The sequence below is a fragment of the Colobus angolensis genome, unplaced genomic scaffold, assembly GCF_000951035.1.
Source record: "Colobus angolensis palliatus isolate OR3802 unplaced genomic scaffold, Cang.pa_1.0 Scaffold200, whole genome shotgun sequence".
In the NCBI taxonomy this organism is placed as follows: Eukaryota; Metazoa; Chordata; class Mammalia; order Primates; family Cercopithecidae; genus Colobus; species Colobus angolensis.
This window is the reverse complement of record NW_012115156.1, coordinates 3848001-3857525: the sequence shown is the minus strand read 5'-3', so window position 1 is coordinate 3857525 and position 9525 is coordinate 3848001.

Sequence of the window (9525 nt, the reverse complement as noted above, 5' to 3'; positions counted from 1 at the left end):
AGGGAATATGATGGGGAGGGAACCAAGATAAGCAAAGATGTGTTTCAGCTGAAGTCTAGTCTCAGCCTCATTGCACAGGAAACTTTGGGGCTTGAATGTCACCAAAGTGGCTGGGCTTTGGTACCCCTGTATCAGTCAGTCATTCACTGTGGGAAGCCCCTAGAGTAAATGTATATAATCTCCCAAACTTTAACATGGAGGGCAATTCTCTGGAGAAAGGTGTAGCTATGAGCTCTTAGCAGCAACACCCACAAGTTGCTGAGAGATGGATAAACTGACATAATAAAGGAGAGATGTGTGAGACAGTCACAGCATCTGCTATAGATCCCAAGAAACACAGTGTCGTGTCTCTATCACTTACAAAGCTTTTGGTACCAGACAGGATACATAACCCCTCCAAGCCTCAGGTTCCTTATCTGTTTTAAAAATAAAAAAGTCAGGGAATTGGTAATAAGAACTACTTTGACTCTCACTCATAAATGTGCTTTGAAGCTGGAGACTGTTATCCTAAGTGAATTAAAGTAGAAACAAAATGAAATACTTCATATTCTCACTTTTAAGTGGGAACTAAACATTGGGTACTCATGGACATGAAGATGGGAACAATAGACACTGGGGGCTGGTAGAAGGGAGAAGAGGAGGAGGACAGGGGACAAGGGCTGAAAACTACCTATTGGTACTATTCTCACTACCTGGGTGATGGGACCCCAGGTGGTGACCTCAAACCTCAGCATCATGCAATATACCCATGTAACAAACCTTCCCATGTACTCACTGAATCTAAAGTAGCATAGGAAATAGATATATAAGCAGTGAACTATATTTTGTAATTGATGATTTTAATGTAGAGCGTACAAAAACAAGGGTAATTAATCCTGCCAAGAGAAATCGGAAAAGGCTTCATATAGAAGGTGGTATTTGGGTTGACCATTAAAAGATGAATATGAATTTTCAAAATGGACGTTGGTAGACAGAAGGCATGCTCAGTAGAAACAACAGCTTTGGCAAAGGTACAGAGAAATGAAATCACCTGGAATGACGAGCTAATGCCAGGTGCTTTAGTGACTAATGCAAAGGGTGTGTTGTGGGGTGAGGTGGGGATGATTAGATGGGATAGAATGTGTGGAGAAAGGTTGAACCAGCCCAGATGGCAATGCCCTGTATTATATTCTAAGGAATCAGAGCAGACAGACATCTCTAACATAGGCGTATATGTATAGACCATGTAGTCAGCATAGTGGAAACATTAAACCGAAGTGTGACTGTTGACAAGGCAGTGTTGGAGTGAAGGTCTTGCTGGAGTTAGAAGGAGCCTTACCTGCCATTTTCAAATGTGTTTCAGATGCAGTCTTACAGTGGAAGTTAACATGGTCTAAAAGTCAGAGTTGTTCTGATGGAATCATTGAGGGTAAAGGGTAAGAAGGGGCGTGTAGGGTGGGGGCCCAGAGACCTATCTGAGTGTCCCTTTCCTCTTTTTGTTTACCAGGTGAAAAAGCAAAAAGTCACATGAAATGTGTATGATTTATCTTTGGCTAGAACACGAATCTGTGAAAGTATTGGAAAACCTTCCACCTTACGTTTATGTTCTTTATATATCTAAATATTATGGACAAAATCTCAAATGACGTGTGAAATTTTGTTTCACGAAATGTTGAGTTGTAATAGAGTCCAGTCAATGTTGGCTGTTATTATTACTATTTTACCCATTAACCAAAGCACTCAAGTATATTTAGGAAGCAGGTATGGGAAGGGTGAGGGAGAGAGAGAGAGTGAGAATGTGCTGAATCCCTTCTTGGATCCGGGGTGGGTAAGGGAAATGGGAGTCCTGTGTCTGGACTGATGGTGGGACAGCTGTCAGAAGTTGTCTCCTGCAGGCTACAGTCTCTCCTTTTGTAATCATTCCGCAGTCTCAACATCAGTCTTGGCATGAGGTGGTGGAGGCAAGTTGTAAAATGTTCTATGTCCAAGTTGCTCTGAGCTCTTATCTTCTGCCCCATGGTGACACGTATCTTCTTAATTTGATCCCTAAATGAGGTATCTCAGTTGGATGAGAGGAGCAAAGTGCAGAGGGAAGGGGAGCAGAGGAAACACATCCATGAGTGGGGGGCAGCAGGACACAGGGCCTACTAGAGTTACCTGTGGGGTTTTTTCAAGCTGCTCACTTCTCTTCTTCCACTAGAAGAGTGGACATTATACCCCCCTTGGGTAAGGGGAGGTGACTGGTGAGCCTCTGAGCAATGGAGAGTGCTCTATTCCTTAGCCATGTTGGGGAGAAAAGTAGTTCAGAACCTCTGATTTAACCTTTGCTTCTTTTTTGTCCTTCTGATAAATTCTTGGGAGAATCCTTTCTAACTTCATGTTAGCCATGACACCTAGCAAATTACTAGCTCTCAGTATTTTTTTATTACAGCCCTTAGCATGTATAATTAATCCTAATGATAGTATGACAAAAATGATAACCATCACTGCTGAAAGTTTTACAGTCATATGGTAGATAGTTCTGCACAAATTCTAACATTTCTTTCCTGATTTAGCAATGGGGAATGGAATAAGAGGAAGGAGATCTCATATGTGTTTTCTGTGATCCTCTGTCTTAAAGATATTCTGTATTCGGAGTCACTTCTAAACACCTAGAGTCATGAGTGAATAATAATGATATAAAAAAGAAAGATGGCTGCAAAGAGCTTTGCATTTTGGTAATTTGTAGGTACAAGGATAGGTGAGGGCGAGGAATTAATAATTTATAACTAAATCTTTTAAATGAAATAAGCTTAGTACAAATCCATAGCTTAGTTCCAATGGAGAGGGTTTTAAAAAATTTCTCCAGTGCAATTTAGACATATTTAAGTAGCGATAAGAAATGGTACAAGGTTAACTGTATTGTAATTTTATCCCTTTTTTAACTTAAATTTAAAAATTTATCACACAGAGGCATGCACATGGTTATAAAAGTCAAAAAGTACTAAAAGACATATATACAAAAGTAGCACTCTCCTCCCCTGCCCCAGCTCAAGGCCATTCTCCAACAGTAGTGAACTGCTTACAGCTCTTTTCTTGTTCTATGACTTCCTTTATTGCAAAGTTGGAATCTTTAGTTTCATACCCTATCCCCTCACCTCCTATATCCTTTAAATATAGTTATTTTATAATATTTGGTTACATCCATATTCATGTTTTTTTTTTGTTTTTACTAGATAAATGTTATTTATTGCTGAGCCAAATAGTAGGCTATGATTACATAGCTTTATTTTATAGCTTTCTGTTTTTCCTGGATTTAATAATTGCCCTGTTCATTTTTTAAATCTGCTTCACTGCCTTCAAATTTCTGGCCCAACTCTTCCCATGCCCGACAACAACTTTGTCAAATGTCTTAAATTTTTTCTCATAATCAAACCTGTCAATCTATCATATCCATTTTTTTGAGACATCTGTACCCTTCACTTATTCTCTTTCACCGTAGATTGGATTCTCCTGGGGCCTGTTACAGACCTGGCCTTTGCCTAATTCACTTTGCTTCTCTCTCTTGTGTCTGGGGTGCCATTTTATTTTATTTTATTTTATTTTATTTTATGTATTCATCCTTCTGTAGCTTCCTGAGAAGTCATGGGAGGTAAATGTTCTGAGACTTCAATGTTTGAAAAAGAGTATTTATTCTACCTTTATACCTGATTAATAGTTTGGCTAAATTGAGAATCCTTGGTTGCAAATAATTTTCTCTCAGAATTTTGAAGACATGTCTACACTGACTTCTAGCTTGTAATGTTGCTTTCAAGAAGATGGATGTTTTTCTTATTCCAGATCCTTTGCCTATGACCTGTTTTTCCTTGCTGGAAACCTTTAGGATCTCTTTATCTCTGATAATCTTGAATTTCACAGTGCTATCCTCAGTATGGGTTACATTGCATTCATTTGCTGTGTCTTTTAAGCCAGAAATTCATGTCTTTCAGTTCTGTAAATTTCCTTGGTTTGTTTAATTCAGAATTTCTCCATCGATGATTTCTCGGTTCTCTCTTTCTGGCACCCCTGTTGGTTAGATTGAACCTCTAACTTTCCTAAGTTTTCTGCCCTATTTTCTATCTCTTTGTTATTTTGTTCTACTTTCTGGGTGAATTCCTTGACCTAATCTTACTGCCTTTGTACTGTTTCTTATTTTTAAATTTTAGCGCTATTTTAAAAACTGTATCTAAAGTAACTTTATTAAAAATTTTTTTTATAACATCGTGTTTTAATTTCATGGATGTAAGTTTTAAAAAAATTACTTTTAAACTACCTACTGTTTTCCTTTCCCAGTAGATGTGCTAATACATCCTCCATGCAGGAGGGGACTGGTGCCAAGAGTGTGTCTATCCCTAGGTCTGTTGGGAGAAAAGTGTTAAACTCCTGAGACTTCTGATTAGAGTGTCTTTGAAGTTTTCTTTTCTTCCTGCATTGTATCTGTTTCTTGTGAGTTTCCTTCATTTTCTCAATTACTGATTTGCTTGTCTCACTTTAATATTGCAGACTTTCCCCATGTGCCTGGAATCCTTGGCTGTCTATTCATATTCAAGAGAAAATCTTTGGAAAGCTGAGGGGAAGTTTTGTGTCAATTCATTGGACTTTTCAACTTGTGGGCTTCACCGTAGGGCCATTAGGGTGACATGGCTTTTTCAGCAGGGACCTTCAATGCCAGAATCTGTAGTATTTTGGCTGACGGTGGTTCAGTTTTGCTAGAGAAGTTTCCTCCAATCATCTGGGGGTTCATTCTGTGCAGTCTGCCAACTTTCATTTCATCTCCTTGTTTTCACTCGTATGTCTCACCTCCACTTGACCTTCTTCTGCCTCTTGTGTCTAAGTCTGGATCCATACCTCCTCCAGCTGGGCTAAGGAAGCAGTAGCCAGACCCAGCCTCTTCCCACCTTCAGAGGCACTTGTGCTCACTGCTGTCTGGATTCTGTGGGCATTTCCAATTCACTTCTCATCAGTGCCTCCCTTTGGAAGCACTTAGCTGTGTCCTGGCTCCTCTCAGGTGAGCCATCTACTTCCCTATTGCTTTCTGCCATCTTATGATTTAGTTCACAGTTAAAACTGTCTCCAAAATGGATGAAGGTTGACTTTCTATTTCTGATTCTTATTTCCTTAAGTGTGTGGGTGATGTTTAAGATGAGAGAGGTTGGGCTGGGTTCAGTGGCTCTTGCCTGAAGTTCCAGCACTTTGGGGAGCCCAGGCAGGAGGATCGCTGGAGCCCAGAAGTTTGAGGCCAACTTGGATACCATAGCGAGATCCTTTCTCCACAAAAAATTTAAAAATTAACTGGATGTGATGGTATGCACCTGTCATCCCAGTTACTCAGGAGGCTGAGGTGGGAAGATCTCTTGCACCTAGAAGATCGAGGCTATGGAGAGCCATGATCGTGCCACTCTACTGCAACCTGGGCAACAGAGCAAGACTCTGTCTTGAAATGACATGAAATGAAATGAGAGATACTGGAAGTATCTACTGTCTTGAAACTGAAAATCTGGTAATCATCACTTTAATTATAATGGGAAATAATTCGTGGTGGCTAAGTAAATTGCTGTGTAGAAAGACATTTTTTTCCTATTAAATTTTGTATCTGCTGAAAGCTGTTATACAAATCTGATGAAAATATTCCTTTTTCTTAAATTTGTGAGGACAGGTGGGAAACAATGGAAGCGATTGATTATGGCTGAAAATCACATTGCAGCCTGTTTTGCCCCATCATTGATAGACTGGGGATTTCTTCCCTTATTTGCATACAAATTTATACTTTCAGATCGCATCAAGGTTAGAATACAATGGAAGGTTGTAGTAAATTTTCCAAGTGATCTGTAGGACTCTGAATTTTTGCACAAAAATCCCAAGTACAATCTCGACCTGTGGAAAGAGTGCTTGGTATTCTGGTGTCATGTAAACTGACACATCATTGTTAAAAGCAGCAGAGGGAATAGGAGAAAGAGTCAAATGGTAGGACAATGATGGGAAGAGGATACTGAAGTATTTCCTAAGAGAGAGAAGTTTTATGGGATTGATACAAACAGGCACAAGATTACAGGTGGTCAAAGAGGTTAGTTGAGGATACTGAATACCTATTTTATATGGCAAAGTCTGTGCTTGGAAGTGCCTTACATACATTATGTTATTTAATTATCATAACAACCCTGTATGAAAGATGCTGTTACTTTGATTTTACAGGTTAGGAGGCAGAAAATGAAGTAACTTGCCCAAATTTACACAGGACCAGGGTTCAGTCCTTGGCGGGCTTGCCCTGGAGCCTCTGCTACTAACTCAGTCTGTGGTAAATGAAGAGACCATGGAGATAGTGAATAGAAAAAAGGGAGGCAGCCGGTATTAATGTACATCCAAGGAAACTGTGCCCCAGGGGTCTTGTGTGTATTTTTGAGAAGAGGGGTGAGGAAAGGCACTGTGTCAACATTTGCTTCTACTTGAACGTGTACCTCCCAGTGCTCCTCCATCAATTAGGAGAACTGTCTTGAAGAATGCTGCCTCAGCTTCTGAAGAGAAGACCCCAGGACATGCATTAATGAGAGGAGTGGGAGTCACAGCTGACAGAAGAATAAAGCTCTCTGAGGGAATCTGGGGCCCCCAGTGAGGCCTGGAGCTTGTTGACAGAGCAGCAGGAGACCCCTGCTGCTGGGCTCCCCCTGCCTCTGTAGCCTCCCTGCTGCATCTTGGAAGAGCTCACTATTCCCCCATGACTTGCCTTATATGGGACAATTAATCAGCAATGCGATGGCAGGAGACACTTCTCTATGTTGTTCGTAGCTTGGGCTTGTGACCAGACAATCCACCATTGCCCTCCTGGTTCCCTTAGAGAAGTGCCTTTTCAGCAGTTTGCAGAATCAGGTTGCAAAAGCAAAGGGCACACAGTTAAATGCATCACATCCTTCATTTATTTAGTCAATTGCTTTTGGGAGACGCATGGGTTTAGAAGAGAGTGCTGTTTTTTTCTGAGAGGTAATCCCTCTTTGGTCATTTATTACTAGGATGCTTATTAGAATTACTTTGGACAAGAATGACTGGATTCTGTTACTCACTAATTCAATACAGAAGGAAATTCCTTAAACAAAATAGAATTTTTGAAGGGCTTTCCTCTGCCAAACTGGTTTTGATTCTAAGAGGAAGACATTATTATTCCCTTTTTAAAGATTAAGAAACTGAGGCTCAGAGATGTTTATGTAAATACTATACCCAAGGCCACACAGGTGTTGAAATGGAAGCAGAACTAAGATTGCTTTGCTACTAATCAGCATGGTGCTCTTTCTTGTTTGTTTGTTTGTTTATTTATTTATTTATTTATTTATTATACTTTAAGTTCTAGGGTACATGTGCATACGTGCAGGTTTGTTACATATGTATACATGTGCCATGTTGGCGTGCTGCATCCATTAATTTGTCATTTACATTAGGGATTTCTCCTAATGCTATCCCTCCCCACTCTCCCCACTCCATGACAGGCCCCAGTGTGTGATGTTCCCCACCCTCTGTCCAAGTGTTCTGATTGTTCGATTCCCACCTATGAGTGAGAACATGTGGTGTTTGGTTTTCTATCCTTGAGATAGTTTGCTCAGAATGATGGTTTCCAGCTTTATCCATGTCCCTACAAAGGTCATGAACTCATCCTTTTTATGGCTGCATAGTATTCCATGGTGTATATGTGCTACATTTTCTTAATGCAGTCTATCATTGATGGACATTGGGTTGGTTCCAAGTCTTTGCTATTGTGAATAGTGCTGCAATAAACATACGTGTGCATGTGTCTTTATAGCAGCATGATTTGTAATCCTTTGGGTATATACCTGGTAATGGGATCACTGGGTCAAATGCTATTTCTAGTTCTAGATCCTTGAGGAATTGCCACACTGTCTTTCACAAAGGTTGAACTAGTTTATAGTCCCACCAACAGTGTAAAAGTGTTCCTATTTCTCCACATACTCTCCAGCACCTGTTGTTTCCTGACTTTTTAATGATCACCATTCTAACTGGTGTGAGATGGTATCTCACTGTGGTTTTTATTTGCATTTCTCTGATGGCCAGTGATGATGAGCATTTTTTCATGTGTCTGTTAGCTGCATAACTGTCTTCTTTTGAGAAGTGTTTGTTCATATCCTTCACCCACTTTTTGATGGGGTTGTTTGATTTTTTTCTTGTAAATTTGTTTAAGTTCCTTGTAGATTCTGGATATTAGCCCTTTGTCAAATGAGTAGATTGCAAAAATTTTCTCCCATTCTGTAGGTTGCCTGTTCACTCTGATGCTAGTTTCTTTTGCTGTGCAGAAGCTCTTTAGTTTAATTAGATCCCATTTGTCTATTTTGGCTTTTGTTACCATTGCTTTTGGTGTTTTAGTCATGAAGTCCTTGCCCAGCATGGTGCTCTTTCTTCAGCCCATGTCATGTTTCCTTTTGCTAAAAGTTTGCTAAAGACAGCATGTTATTAAAACACTTCTTTGTCCCGTGGCCCCATGAGATCACCAGGGATGGGTCAGTTAAGCAGTTGGTTGCTCATTAGGCATTTCTTTTTTGGTTATATAGGTGCTCAGTACATTTCTAGCCACAGGGGGAAAAAAATCAGGCCACGTTTTCTGTCTTTAAGGACTCTGCAGTTGCATTGGAAGACGCAGAGATAAAAAAAATGCCTAGAGAACAATTAAGTTTTTAATCACAGCTATGTGGTAAATGTAGGATTGCCAAAAAAAAAAAAAAAAAAAAAAAGAAAGAAAAGAAAAAGGAAGGATAGCATAGGCTGGAATAATTGGAGCATAAGCAGGGTGGTATGCAAGTGGATGTGGAGAGATGGATAGAGATGGGAAGATGGATGAGACATAGGAGGATGAAAAAAGTTTTTTCCACCAGTGGAAGCAATTAGAACCGGAAAAGGGAGTATTCTGGGCCAGCTTCAGAGATTGGGGTAGTGGTGAAATGGTGGAGGGAGTGAGGAATGCATGTATGCATATATATATGTTTCTTTTATCTCTTTTGTTCTTTTTGCCTTTTCCCTTTGACATGAAGGTATAATTTAATTTTTCTATAATATAAGGTATAATTGCACTTTTTCTTGCACCTATACTTAATGTATTTTTAATTTATTTATTTTACCAACCAGTTTTTGAAGGCAGAGGATGAAAGTAACCAACTCTCAAAATATTATTTTTAGGACAGTTACTGGTAATTACTGAATACATTGTCTGACTTTCAGTTTTAACCAACTCCTCTCCAGAATTGATTTCAGGGATTTTTCTTTTTTCTTAAACAGGTCTCTCTGTCAGAAAATCCACATGAGAAGAAGTTGTATTAATGCAATAAATGTAGAAAAATAAGTACAAGTAAGATTACCACATGAATGTCAGCCTATGAATGTCTACACAGGGGAGAAATTAGACCATGAAGAACCTGTGATTCCCTTTCAGTGTTTCCACAGTGTTGTGAATAATCTCTTTTCTTTACTATGCTGTGAACTTCTAGGAGAAAGCGACTATGTTATGTGCATCTTTACATCCCCAGTGTTGAGTAT